Below are 15,324 nucleotides of genomic sequence, written 5' to 3'. Positions count from 1 at the left end.
GCGGTCAGAGGTAGAGCTATCTTGGAGAAGTTCTCAATGAAGCGTCGATAGTAGCCAGCTAGTCCAAGGAATTGCCTCACCTCAGTTGGGGTTTTTGGCGCTTCCCAGTTTTCGATGGCTTTAACCTTAGAAGGATCGACGTGTATTCCTTTCTCGTTTACAACGTGACCGAGAAAGTGAACTTCTCTAAGCCAAAACTCGCACTTGGAAAACTTTGCATACAACTTTTCTTTCCTCAACAATTCCAAAATCGATTTCAGGTGTTGCTCATGCTCGGCCTTGGTTCGAGAGTAAATCAAAATATCATCTATAAACACAATCACAAACTTGTCCAAGTATGGTTTGCACACACGGTTCATCAGATCCATGAATATAGCTGGCGCATTAGTTAGCCCGAAAGGCATCACTAAGAACTCATAATGGCCATATCTGGTTCGGAAGGCTGTCTTTGGCGCGTCTTCCTCATGGACCCTAAGTTGGTGGTATCCTGACCGTAGATCTATCTTCGAATAATAACTGGATCCCTGCAACTGGTCAAATAAGTCGTCAATCCTCGGTAAAGGGTACCGATTCTTGACTGTCAGCTTGTTCAGCTCCCTGTAGTCAATACACATCCGGAACGAACCATCCTTCTTCTTTACAAACAGTACTGGAGCTCCCCAAGGTGAAAAGCTTGGGCGTATGAAACCCTTATCCAATAGTTCCTGTAACTGATTGGATAGCTCTTGCATCTCAGATGGAGCTAAGCGATAAGGCGCTCGAGCTACTGGCGCAGCTCCTGGGACCAAATCAATACGAAACTCGACTTGTCGCGGCGGCGGCAATCCGGGCAAATCTTCAGGAAAAACTTCTGGAAATTCGCGCACTACTGTAGGTTCCTGGACGTGGATCGTATACGGGAAATCTCTAACAACGCAGGTGCGGAATCCCTGCGTATATAGATACGAGCGTAGATATTGTATAGATTGAATACACGAACAATGAACACGAGCTATAAGGTAAACACGTTATATTGAATAACCAAACCCGTGACAGTAGGTCACTGTTACAGAGAACAAAACGAAACAAAACGTAAAACCAAAACCCTAAACTGCTTGACCTCAAACTGTTTCGGCTGAAACAGTGTATTTAAACACGACAACTTCGCCACTGGCGAAGTTGTCAGTAACCTCGCTAAATCAGCAAGTTCGCCATAGCGAACTTGCTGATAACTTCGCTAGTTTACAAAACAAAACATAAACAAACCATTAACTATATTACAGACTCGATAACAAATACTAGACTATGAACTACTGACAAACATGTACCAACAGACTCCCCCTTGGCAGTAGCTTCATATCTTGATCTCTGAGTCTTGTAATCTTGCACTTTCACGCGTGCGCCCCTTCTCTCACACAAACCGATACTACCCGTTGATATTTCCTAGCTTGATCCTTCCAAGCAGGAATGTAGAAGATCTTCTTCTCGTTGAGTACTTTCAGATCAGCTTTCGATAAGTTAACAAGATGCATCGGATCACAAACCCTCAGCACTTTCTTGTTCGTCTTCGTCTTCCAGCACGGCTTCAGCAGTCTGGCAGTCTACATACCACCATTTCAGACTCTTCAATACATCTTGATCAAACACATATCAATCACGTCGAGTTCCTTTCAATAATATCATTTGGCAGCACATCTTAATCAAACAGCACATCGTCTATCTCTTTCAGTGGATCTATCACATCATCAACACTCTCAACATTTTCAAACACATCCACATCATCACCAACAGCAACCACATCATCACGAGCCGCAGACTCCCCCTCAGCTGTGGAAGCACCAAGAGCTATAGTAGTTCTTGGCAACTCACCACCTGCACCTTCCGGTGCATTGGGATCATCGTCTTGATCATTTCTTCTTTTAGTCCTCAGTTTTTCTTCTTTTAGTCCTCAGTTCATCGCCTCTATAGCTTATCTCCCCCTGAGATGCCAAGAACTCCTTCAAGGTATCTATTACGTTCCTATGCTCAACCTCAACCAATAGTAATCAGTAAAAAAAAAACGTGTTTTACTGATTAAATTTCAGTAAAAAAAAACATAAAACTATCTAAAAAAAATTTAAAGTATAAGGGATCAAATTTCAGTCTAGTTAAGGACTAGCACGTTTTAGAAAAGATCCTAACAGGAATCATACTAACTATGTGACTGTCACATAGATCCGTGTTTAGCTGTATTATGACATAAAGAGACAGGTTGTAAGCATGTAAATAACTTAAATGGTTTTCATCGTTTCTGTGATACGGATTAAGGTTCAGTTAAGCTCAAAAATTTAAGTTGGCAACAACTCAGAGGTAATGATATCTTCTATCTATTCTCAAAGCGTATTTGGCTATACCCAAGTCACCCCGAATTGACTTCGACCCATAGTGTCTGATTATCCTGTAGATACACATTGTCTGCTTCCCGGTCTCTTCTTACTCCAGACTTGAGAAGTCTTGATTGTTACTATTTCTCATAAGTACAAATATTTTTTTTTTTTTTTTTTTTTTTTTTTTTTTTTTTTTTTAAACAAACATTCGTATTGACTTCGGAGTATTAAACCACTGCAAGTCCCGAATCTGGATCACTGCAGTGTCTTGAAATGCTTTCTTCACGGGAATCAGAACACTAACGGGCTCGTGTATGACTGGGTAGTTGCTTTTCTGCCTATCATTCGGAAAGATCTGTATGAAGACATACAAAACTCTTAAGAAGTTTCCACGTAAACTCGAGTAATTTAAGTTAGTATCACATACACTTTTACGCACCATAAAAATCACCATGACATACAATGATTGTTCTAAAGTCTTTTAAGCTTAATAACTTCACTAGTTAAGCCCACACAATCAGTATATATATCATTTTCCAAGGTTGGATCAATTTTCTGTTAAACACAGCAAAGAACTTCTTACGAAGTAATAGACTTGAAAGGAAATTTCATTTCCCAAAAAAAACATTTTGACTTCAATCGCCCCGATCACGACAAAGTCTTCAGGTAAACGGCAATCCTGAAGATCCAATGGATCAACTGGACCGACCACATACTAGTATGTGTCCTTCTAACTAAGTATGAACGACAGATTTTCAGCGACAGAAAGAAAATCACATCATAACCGCCCCGGTCACTTTCAGTCATCTGGTTAATGGCGACCCTCATTCTCTACAAGTAGGAACGAGGACCAAAACATATCCGAGAATATGTCCATCAAACTGAGGTAACCGACTAATTTTAAGCAATAGTGACGTTTTTTTTTTTTTTTTTTTTTTTTTTTTTAAATAAAAAAAAACATGGTTACTCGTGATTGAGCTTCAGCTCTTCAACAAAGTTCATATTTTCTAACGTCATCTTCCCGTTAGTTACCGTATCCCTTCCTGTTATTTTGCCTCCACTCTCACCGGCAAAACTGACTCTCGCTCCTTGAACAGGTTTTAAATCTTGTAACAAATTTTTGTTACCAGTCACGTGCCGGGAACAGCCACTGTCCACAACCCAAAGATTATTGGAAACCCTGTTCAACTGTTCCTGCACAAATAAAAGAGATTATTAAAATTTGGGGACCCAAGACCTCTTGGTCTTGGGTCGATTAACCTTCTCAACCGAACTTACACACCTTGGCTGACCAAAGTTAGCATTAGAAAAATTTCCACAAGTCCTAACAGGATACCTCCTTGGAGACTGATAGTGAGGCCAACCAAAACGACGCACATTAAGAGACACAAAAGAATTATAGCATTTGGTTTGGTTATTAGTAGTGTAAAAACGAGATGTGTTTCTTTGAAAACCTGTATTATCTCTCAAATTTGAATGGTTTTCATTTTGAACATTTAAACGATTACCAAAAACCTTAGTCTCAGTTTTCGAGGGCCTCACCTCTCTGATGCGTTGCTTCAGAGGGCAATCAGCAACAAGGTGCCCTGTTTGATTACATCTAAAACAACACCTATGTTCAGCTTTCTTTTCAGCAGATGTTTTAGATGTGGAGGCAGTATTACCAACCGTACGTCTCACATAAGGTGGGACATATGGGTTGAGTGGAGTACTCATTTTAGTTGATTTAACTTTTTCTCCACTAGTGGGTAACACTACCTTCTCTTTTGTCTTACCCGACTCGGATGATTTACCCGAATCAGGTGAGACTGGACTTGAAATAGAGACTTTCACACTTGAAACAGGCGAACTCATTTCGCCACTACTAACGCTTGGTTCTTTACTTGTAACCTTGATTGGAGCTGTCTGAGGAACTTCGAAATCAACAGATTTCTGAACACTAGGATTAAAAGTATAATTGTGGTTAAAAGGTGGTGGAACCTCGTGATAACCAATTCCTCCCCTCTTCGCAGAGGTACCTTGATCACTAACGAGATGATCAAGAATAGCTGAGGAATTTCTGAACTGCTCAAGTTTGCGGTTCAGTTCCACCACTTTCACCTGGTGGTCAGCAATCTGCTTTTCTCGATCAGCAATAAGTTTAGTTTTTTCTTCTAAAACCTCATAACTTAGATCAATTACTTCGATTTTCTCAGCAAGTTTTGTTTTTAAGCTTTTAACGTCTTTTTCACATGCTTTTATTTTAACTTTATAACTGTTTTCTCTTGCTTTCATAAAATGGTGATCTTCTTTAAGAGTTTTAAATTCAGCATCTAAACGAACATACTGATCAGTTATGGTAGCAAGTTGCTCAGACAATTGCTCACATTTATTACAAATAGGCTTAGTACTTACCTCGGAGAGTTGATCCTTGTTATCTGCCATGAAAGCTGCTTCTTTTCCAGTAGCTTTCTCTTCTCCAGTAATCTTCTCACATTCTTCATTCTCTACCTTAGCCATGTTTGCCTGCTCACCAGTTTCATTCGAATGCAGGTTCCAGTTGTATTCACCTGCTTCTCTGGACATCATGGCATTGATTTCTTTATTAACCTCAGTGTGCTGTGCAGACCGGCCTTGACCACGTTCAACTCTCTCGATTCTGCAGTCTTTAGCAAAGTGCCCATTTTGTTGACAATTATAGCACCTCACTTTAGACTTGTCGAACCCTGGCCTACCACCAACAAACTTTCTCCCAGTTTTCTTCATAAAACGTTTAATTCGCCTCACAATCATTGCCATTTGCCATTGCAAATCCATCTCCTCCAGATCATCAGCATCGATCTGGTCATAATCCTCATCCAGAACAGCAGGGTCCATAATCTTCCCTTGGATATAATTCTCGTATGAAGCAATAAATGAAGCGTAGACTGCAAACTGCTCTTCAGCAGATTTTACACTCATAGGCATCTTGGTGTAATTATTGCTTGTGGGACCAGCTGAATAACCACTTGTAGAGGATTGAGGCTTTGAAGCACTAGATCCTCCAGCAACAAAACATACGTCCCCATTTGAGTTCACAGAAACATTTCCTTCATGTGCAGAGTCAGAACCTGACTCCCCCTTCGAATAAAATGCAGCAGATTCAGGCCTTGAACTTGAGCCTGAGTTAACTTTAGCACCATACATACCAGGGTCTTGTATCTGGTCTGTGGGTGTCTCCTTTCGAACCATATTTAGCTCATACGTTCTGAGCTTGTTCACTGCAGTTTCTAAGTCACAGTTAGGAAAGTCTTTGTCTTCCCTCATTAACACGGTATACATTTCCCACTTCGGTGGGAGAGCATCTAGAAGCTTTTCAACGATCTCCTCCTCTCGATAGGCAATTGAATAGTTGCTAAGCTCTGTCATTAAGTGATAGTATCGGGTGATAATATCATCTAAGGATTCATTCTTCAAATATTTGAAGACGGAGAATTGGGTTTTTAAAAGTTTAATTTTTGAGGCACGTATACCCACGTTCCCCTCGAATCTGTTTTCCAGAGCATCCCAGAGCTCTCTTGCAGAAGTGTACTTTCGGAATGTATGAAGAACTTCTTGAGGTAGTGCCATAGTAATAGCAGCATGGGCCTTACTCTCAGCCTCATACATTTTCTTCTCCTCGTCATCCATCTTACTGTACTTCTTCACCACATCACGTCCTTCGTATTGCATGGTTGGAGGTACATATCCATCCTGCATGCACACCCACATCTTGGCGTCCTGATATTTGATATACTGGATGAACCTGTCCTTCCATGCCACGAAGTCCGTTCCCTTCATCAACCTCGGGGCCTTAGTGGCTGACCCCGCCTCTACCTCCATCTTGACTAAATCTGAGATGTTAATCGCGGACATCCTTGCGAAAACCTGAAAAACCTGAAAAACACAAAAAAAATATTAAAACAGCTCAGATGGCGAAGTTAAGAATAACTTCGCTGGAAGTTAACTTCGCTGAACAAGAACTTCGCTGGATCTTAAATTCGCTTGGCTTGGCGAAGTTAAAAATAACTTCGCTTAAAATGGGCGAACTTAGGATGTAAGCGAAGTTGGGTGGTAAGCGAAGTTGGGTGGTAAGCGAAGTTACGGATAACTTCGCTGTGGCGAACTTATGAGGTAAGCGAAGTTGTGGTTAACTTCGCTAATCCTTATATCTTCGCCGAAACCCTAATCTCCAGTGACGGCAACTTCGCCTGAATTCAGCAACTTCGCCCGATGAACGGTAACTTCGCCCGATGAACACGAAGAACAGTTCAGATCTGAAACTCGGATTTTAACGAGAATTTTGAAGGTTTAAAGGCTTAAACACACTGGTAGGTAGCTTGAATGATTAAACACACCAAAAACTCGTCCCGGTAACACCCGAAATTAAACGAAATCTACACCCGCGTGAAATCCCGAACCTCACAATCGAGCCGATGGCTCTGATACCAATTGTAGGTTCCTGGACGTGGATCGTATACGGGAAATCTCTAACAACGCAGGTGCGGAATCCCTGCGTATATAGATACGAGCGTAGATATTGTATAGATTGAATACACGAACAATGAACACGAGCTATAAGGTAAACACGTTATATTGAATAACCAAACCCGTGACAGTAGGTCACTGTTACAGAGAACAAAACGAAACAAAACGTAAAACCAAAACCCTAAACTGCTTGACCTCAAACTGTTTCGGCTGAAACAGTGTATTTAAACACGACAACTTCGCCACTGGCGAAGTTGTCAGTAACCTCGCTAAATCAGCAAGTTCGCCATAGCGAACTTGCTGATAACTTCGCTAGTTTACAAAACAAAACATAAACAAACCATTAACTATATTACAGACTCGATAACAAATACTAGACTATGAACTACTGACAAACATGTACCAACAACTACTGGTAAGTCTTCAATTCTTCGCTCATCTCCTTTCTCTACTACATGCGCCAGGAAGGCGTAGCACCCTTTCCTTAGGCACTTACGCGCCTTTAGGCACGAAATCAGTTTCGTCGCAACTCCCTTTCTTTCCCCTTGGATCATCAAAGTTTCTCCGTTCAACAGTGGAATCCGAACCTGCTTCTCATGACAAACAACCTCCGCGAGATTCTCGACCAACCAATCCATACCTACCACAATATCGAAACTCCCCAAATCTATTGGCAACAAGTTTATATTGAACTCATGACCTCCCATGACTAACACACATTGCTCAGTCCTTTCATTCGCGCATAACTGCCTACCATTGGCTAGTTCTATAGTATAAGGTTTGTCTAGCCTACTGGTCGCTAAGCCCAGGGAGTTTTTAAACTCATGGGATATAAAACTTAGGTCAGCGCCAGTATCAAATAAGACAGATGCATAATGACCGTTAAGCAAAAACGTACCGGTTACCACATTCGGTTCTTCCTTTGCTTCACCCGCGCCGATCACAAAAGCTCTCCCGCGAGCTTGGTTTCCTTTCTGTGGGCAATCCCGACTGAAGTGTCCAGGCTTCCCGCATGCGTAGCAGTTGTCATTGGCTCCAGCTTCTTTAGCACGGCAATTCACCGTCTTGTGTCCTGGTCTGCCACATTTGGCGCACGTGACGTTCGCGCATTCGCCTTCGTGGTGATACTTGCATTTGTTGCACCATGGGTAAGGCCCGCTGTATCCTTTCCTTGATGGTTCCGCGGCTTGAATCGCGTAAACCCTTGTGCTTTCCTGCTTCTTGGGCGGTGGCTGCTTGAAGTCTGATCCTCGGTGGGAGTTCCATTTCCTCTTGGAGTCAGAGGTTCGCTGCTCGTTCAAGCGAGCAGTCAACATACCCGCACGAACCGTATCCCTTGTAAGGGTGATGGCTCGCGCAACCGCCTCGTCAAAGGTCGGAGGTGCGGCGGCGTTGAGCGGGACTCTAACGACAGGTGGTAACCCAAAGATGTACCTCTCGATTTTCTTTTCTTCTGTGTTTGCCATGTCTGGCACCAGCTGGCAAAGCTCGTTGAAACGATTGGTGTAGGCATCGATGTCCGTTCCTACCATGGTGTGGTTCCAGAATTCTTGTTGCAAGCTCTGAATTTCTGCGCGAGAGCAGAACTTTCTCATCAACATTTCTTTCAATTCTTCCCAGGTCTTGTGAAGAGCAACTTCTCGCCCCAAAGTCTTTACTTGGAGCTTCCACCAAGACGAAGCTGCTTCTTGGAACATGCAGGTCGCGTAAAGGACCTTCTGGTTTTCACTACATCCGCTGATGGAGAGAACTGTCTCCATCTTGTCAATCCAATTGTAGAGCCCAATGGCTCCTTCGGTGCCTTTGAACGGCCAAGGCCTACAGGCCATGAATGTTTTATAGGAGCAACCTTTGTCCAAGGCTCCTGATTCGGGTTCTGGGGTCTCGTTCTCTTGGCGACCCTGACTAGATTCGGCCTTGCTGGCCTCATGCGTTGCAATCGCCTGCGCGATTATTTCTGCGAGCTCCTCGGGTGTCATGGTAATTCCCTTGGCTCTGGTTGGAGGCATTCTTTTCATAAAAAGAAAATGTAACAAACTTAGCGCATGTACTCAGAGCACATAATGTTCTTATCTCTAGACACTGTGACCCGTGTTCCTAAGTGCGTGTGTGATTTTTCTTTTGAAAATATTCTTTGAAAAATATTTCATGCGATTCCCCAAAGGTTATAGTCTAGGTTAAAAACTTCTTTTCCTAGTTCGCTATAACCAGTGCTCTGATACCAATCTGTCACACCCGGCCCTGAGCGGCGGAAACAGCCGGGCGCGCACGAGTGGGGATTGATACTTAAGCACGGGCCATTGCAAAACATTCAAAGATTTTCATTGCGCATGAAATGTTTAATACAAATACATTACATTGATTAAGATTACAAAAAAAAAAACATCCAAGTATAAAACTGAAGATTTCCTCGCCATATCCCCTTGCGCGGCGGGTAACCGTGCGCATCGAGGGGATAAAACCAAAATCTTCCAAAAAGCTTGTTTTAGATGTTCAGCGTGTGGTGCTCTAAGTGTGACTCCATGCGCTACCTAGTTATCTCCTGAAAGACACGTAAAAACATTTGAATCAGTATAAACTGAGTGAGTTCACAAGTTTTAGTAACTTGATAAATCGTATTGCATCATAATCATTCTGAAACATAATTCTGTTAGCATCATTAAAACACATGCTTGGTAAAACATAGTTCTATCAACATATTCTGATAAAATCGTTCCGCGGGTTACGCGCGAACATTTCTGGGAACTGTGCTCGTCTGTGTAAGTGGCGCTGCCACTACGAGCTAAAATAACGTAATACCGTCCCGCGGGTTACGCGCGGACACTTCTGGAAAACTGTGCTCGTCTGTGTAAGTGGCGCTGCCACTACGAGCGAATATATGCTGTAATACCGTCCCGCGGGTTACGCGCGGACGTTGTGCCGGAAAACAAGGCGCTCGTCTGCGTAAGAGGAGCGACCTCTACGAGCGGGCTTAATCCCATAGTACTGCCCCGTGACATGCTAGGCACTCGTCTGTGTAAGAGGTGCGACCCCTACGAGTGGGCGGATCAAACCAGCAGTCCCTACCCTTAGAGTTCCAATGGTAAAGTGATCACTTACTCGAATCTGGTGCACTATCATCGAAAAACCATAGATAACTGTTCGCATTGCTCATCATGAAACATAACTTAAACACGTAATCGTTTGCTTAGCTTGTAAGTATACCATGATAAAACATTATTTAAGTACGTGTCCCTCGCCCCGAAAACAGTTTAAAATAGTGAAAACAGTGAAAATGGGGCTGTGAGACTCACCTGTGGTTCTTGTTAAGGGATTAATCGAGATTCGGGTTTTCTTGGTGTTGGCCTCGGAATCGAAGGTCTAGAATACGATTAAATAACAAATATATATATTAAGATCAAGATATAAGGGTTGGAAAGTAGATCTCAAGGTTATAATCTCGGCTTACCTAGTAACAGGATCGGAGCTGGAAACAATGGATGCTTGGGAAAAGATTAGTGCAAGTTTGTAGTTCTTTGAAGTGTGTTTTGGGTGATAATTTAGGCTACAAATTTATAGGCAAACTCAAGGGAACATAATCCCTTGCTTTAGGGAATTGTAATCTTTTGAAATGATGATAAGGTATGGAAATTATTATTATTTATTAAAAGAGTAGAAAAGTAGATTAAAGATTCTGATTTGATATGGACAGGACATGCAGGGCTGTGGTTGGTGAGAGTGGGTGGCTGGCAGTTGACTTTTACAGTTTGCTTTTTCAGTGCTTTAGACAGTGTACAGTAAAAAGTAGAAGTTTTCTGAAACACGCAACCGCCCTCTTTTGGGCGGGGACAATTTCCTTAAATCTGATCATTTTGACTAAGTGTTCTGCGCGTATAACTTGGTGCGCATAGCTTCCTGCGTGTAGAACATTTCTTTGCTGCGGGTAGGTGCGTAACCTTCTCGCAGTTAGGGACATTTGAGTTTCATTTGTAGATTCTCCAGGTGGTTTTGGTATTTCAACATAGTGATCAGTCATGTTGAAGTCAATTCCATCCTGGAGCTTCAGACAAACTAGCTCTCAACGTTCCCGCCATGCGGGTAGGTTAGTTCCCTTCCGCACGCGCATAAACGATGTAGGATGCACCCGCCTTAGCATCATGCGGGATGGTCAACCCATAGACAACATAACGTTTAAGTTACATGAAAACATAAGGCCAAAACGTTCACGCATGGCGCATATAACATATGCTCACGCTGGTTCTTAACATGGTGCGCTCGCGCAGGGCGCACATAACACATGCACGCGCTGACTAACGTGGCGCGCTCGCGCAGGGCAAACATAAATGTCCGCGCTGATTCTAACATATTCTCGCGCCGGGCGCACATAATATTTACAATCACCTAATTATTAGGTTGATTACTTAGTTTAAGGGGTTGGGAATTTACCGGGTGTCACACAGTGTAATAACATCTGACATGTAACAAATTTATCCTTGAGAAATCTATCATCATTAAATGACAACTTAATAATGACAGGAGATTTCACTTGATAGTATTCATAGTTTCTAAACTTCAATTAACTTATTGTTGCAGCAAATAACCATATACACATCTCGTAAAACAGACCACTTTCTTAAGAACATAAAATCAACCTCATATATAACTATGTGTCAAATACGTAGGTTTTGATATGTATAAATATCTGCATCAAGGTCCTCTATGCTAAACTATCTAAGCAAAAAAAAAGTATCGTAGTACCAGCTATTATGTCTGTTTAAGTTAGATCTTAGTTTTGATCAGTATTCCAACTTAAATCAAGTTTGTTATTTGAGCATCAAGTACTTCCTTTTACAAATTATAACAAGCGATGTAAAAAAGATAAAAGTTGTCACCGTGTAACTCTCCAGATTATTATTAATAACAACAATTCAGATATTTAATATGAAATTCTGGTAAATTATAAGTAGAGAAAGCTGAGTTTTACTACAAGAAAGAAAGAATACTAACATTTCCCAAGGGCGATATCAATGTTGTCAACAACATCATTGGGTCTCAAAACATGTCTCCAAACTGCATAGCCGAAAACATTAGTATATAAACATGCATACTCTTTGAAATAGATATAGACAAAGGACATACAAGAAAGAAGCGTAGATATTAGAGGACTTACAAATGTCGCCTCGACGAAGATCAAGAGATGCGATAACATTCTCTTCGGTTGAGACGACAACACGTTTTCGGCCTGCCTTTTGCGTGTGAAACACTGCATGTTTTACCTTGCCTATGTAGCGTTGATGCCTGAACAACAAAACAAAACTATATAGTTAAAAAAACTAAAAACAGAAGACATCAAGTTCCAAGTGCATATGGTTAGATTAGAACATAAACAGAAGAGATACAGTTGTAAAACTCTAAAGAGAAGGAAAAAAAATGAAGTGTTTTTCAGAGTAAATTGAAATACAGATATATACATACTGAGCATGTACTATTAGTCTTTTTTAAAGGTAAATAAATGTTTAGCTCATACAGCCAGCCAAACTGATTTGCTACTCACTACAATGAAAACAAACAAGCAAACATTGATAATTAACCTAATTCTTTTTATTATTATTATTGACGACAATTAGAAAGAAAGGTGAACTGAATTGGATTGGAAGACGGCGGCGATATAAACAATGGAAGATGAATTATTATTGGCATAGATAGAAGAAGTAAAGTGAAAGTAAGCATAAGGGAAATTAAATTAGGTCTGAGTAATTAATAAAAGAATACCAGTCCATGAATCCGACTTGATCTTCGTAGAGGGAGAAGGTAGGTGACAGTAGTGAGGATAATAATAATAATAATAACAAGAGAGGAATGAGGGAAAGCTTGGTCGCCATAATAGCCATGGCGATGAGGATTAAGGTGGTGGTGATCTAGCTTACTTAATTGTTGAAGAAGAAGAAGAAGAAGAAGAAGATCAGGTCTAGCAAGTTAATAATAAAAAATTATTCACCTTGACAGGATCATCATAATAATTAAATAAAATCATATTTCATACCTGCATGAAAACGTAATCAAATCAAATTTAGCAGACAACCATACTCTAAAACTAAACTTCACTTAATTCAAATCCAATTAACTCTTTCTTTTCATTCACATTAACAACTACGTAAATGAATCATGGAAGAGTCTCCGTACGACCAAACCACCTCGGTTTATAAGAGGAAACGAATCGGTTTGAATCCAGTTCGGTTTTAACTGGATTGGGTCGGGGTTGAAAGAGTTCTCCAACCAAGTACCAACCATTGAATCAGATTAGATCGATACCGGTTTCGGTTTAGTAACCAGTTTGGATATGAATAACTATTGTTTGAGTCTCATTCGCATTAGAATCGTTATTTTTATCTATATAATTAAAAACCACATACATTCATTCTTCATGCCTGTTTGTATTCAATTAAGTAATATGTATTTACTCTTTTTCTATTATATTTTCTCTTTTTTTCATTTACTAAAACAAATATATGAAGCAGTAGCAATCCACATATATATGAGGAATCACTATTTAATCCATACAAATTATACCATATTTTAGAGAGCCAGATGAAATGCAAAAATAGATAAGACCAAAAACTAGGACATTAAATTACAAGGTTATATGGATTTTAATGTAAATGCTCTACTGGTAAGGCTGATTTTTTATACTTTTATTGTGTTTGTGTTTTTCTTTATCGGTATGATGAAGTATGTTTGGACCTTAAGCCGAGTCATTGATCGCTGGAAGGTCAATCCATAACAAATCACCACTGATATACTAGCAATCATAAATCATTGTTCATATTTTATGGTCGACTTTCCCAAATCATGCCCTCTGTATCACCACTAATCTACCACCAATCATGGATCATTATTGCTAATATTTCATGGTCAACTTACTCAAATCATACCCGACCACATGAGAAGGTCATAGCCAATCAACTATCGAATTAAAAAACGAACACAAGTACCCAATAAAGGTTCACTCTTAGAGTAGATTGTGGGACATGTGGTGAGCAGAAGAAGCCTTTAATGTGTTAACTACCACCAATGTTGCAAAAGTCGCTAAGCGGACCCTAGGCGGCCGACTGGGGAGTTGGGTGTACTCAGAGTATTCGGGCATGGTAAATATAAAGAAAATTAATTTTTAGATATTATATAAATGTCAAATATCATAAGTTTACTAATATTTGTAACAAAATAGGTAAATATCAATTTAAGTAAGAGAAATACATTTTTAAATAATAAAATATTCTAAAAATGGCTAATTATTAATTAAAAAGATGATATTTGTTCTTTAATATTACAGAAATACGAATTATGTTTTACTTTTTTGAGTCAAAATCGGTCCAAGTTCACCAATAAGATGTGATTCTGGCTAAGGTTGACTGCATTTGATCGATTCTTAGTAATTAGATGGAGTTAAAGAAACTCGTCTCGACAACATGCTTTGTAGCGAGTACCTGGCCTTTAGACCTTATAAACCTGTTTTTACAACATTGACTACCACCATTCTCACTGCTGTAGATATAACCCAACAACCACGTTTGCGTTCATTAACTATTACAAACTCTTTTACCAACAAATATTTATCCTTGCATTCAAGCACCGTCCCAGGGTATGTGTTCCCGTGACGAGGCTAAAAGTGCTTTCTTTGTGTGCATGATCCAAGCATGTGTTCCCTTCCCTCCATCTCAACTTTAATATGAATTGCGTTAACAGAATTATTTTTTAATATTACTTTTTTATTTCAATACTAAGTTAAATTTTGAGAAAATACAAAATAAACCAAACAAAAAACTTGTCGGTTTAAGTTTAGGGTAAAGTTAAAATACAAAGGACAACAAGGGTGAGAAGAAATCTAATCTATTGATCTTAGATTTGAATGATAGAGATTAATTTAAGAAAATAAATTGATGAGAATGACATAAAGGTAATAACCTACTTTTATTGACTTTCTCTTTCCACATGTAAGGCATAGGGCTGCAAACAAGCCGAGCAGAGCCCGAGCTCGACTAGGCTCGAGCTCGGCTCGTTTAGCTTACACAGAGCTCAAGCTCGGCTCAATTCGAGCTCTATTTTCAATGCTCAAGCTCGGCTTGTGAATAGATTTTCAAGCTCGAGCTCGGCTCGTTTACTATATATCAACTATTTTTTATATAATTATAATTTTTTTTTCTATTATAACTTTATGTATAAAATAATATATATTATTTAGTTATTTCTAAATAATGAAAAGGTTATGGACCTTTTAAAATGATGGTTTTGCTTTAAAAACGAATATCATATGAAAAGGTTATGGACCTTTTAAAATGATGGGAGAATTGATATGTGACTTGCCTGTGTAGAGAGAAAATACGTAGTGTTACTTTTATATATTTTTACCTTTGCCCCACTTGACACATGTCAATCAACTATGGATTCTCACACTTTTTATTTTTGTTGGCTATTTTAGAATAACTTAACCCGTAAGTTTAATCTAAACAGATTTATT

At 39.9% G+C, this 15,324-nt stretch overlaps 1 long non-coding RNA gene across 1 annotated transcript; it reads right to left on the bottom strand.

Moving 5' to 3' along the window:
* Positions 1-11,802: 11,802 nt before the first annotated feature.
* On the bottom strand, positions 11,803-12,652 carry LOC143607382 (uncharacterized). The gene is made up of 3 exons (XR_013148961.1): positions 12,582-12,652; positions 11,980-12,107; positions 11,803-11,879 (listed from the first exon to the last, which is right to left on the bottom strand). It is a non-coding gene; the product is annotated as an uncharacterized LOC143607382 (long non-coding RNA).
* Positions 12,653-15,324: the final 2,672 nt, after the last annotated feature.

This window comes from Bidens hawaiensis, unplaced genomic scaffold (genome assembly GCF_021521415.1).
Source record: "Bidens hawaiensis isolate Kalapana, Puna unplaced genomic scaffold, B.hawaiensis_p1.1 tig00081702_1, whole genome shotgun sequence".
Taxonomy (NCBI): Eukaryota; Viridiplantae; Streptophyta; class Magnoliopsida; order Asterales; family Asteraceae; genus Bidens; species Bidens hawaiensis.
The sequence above is the reverse complement of the archived record's forward strand: the minus strand, read 5'-3'. Positions and strand labels throughout refer to the sequence as shown.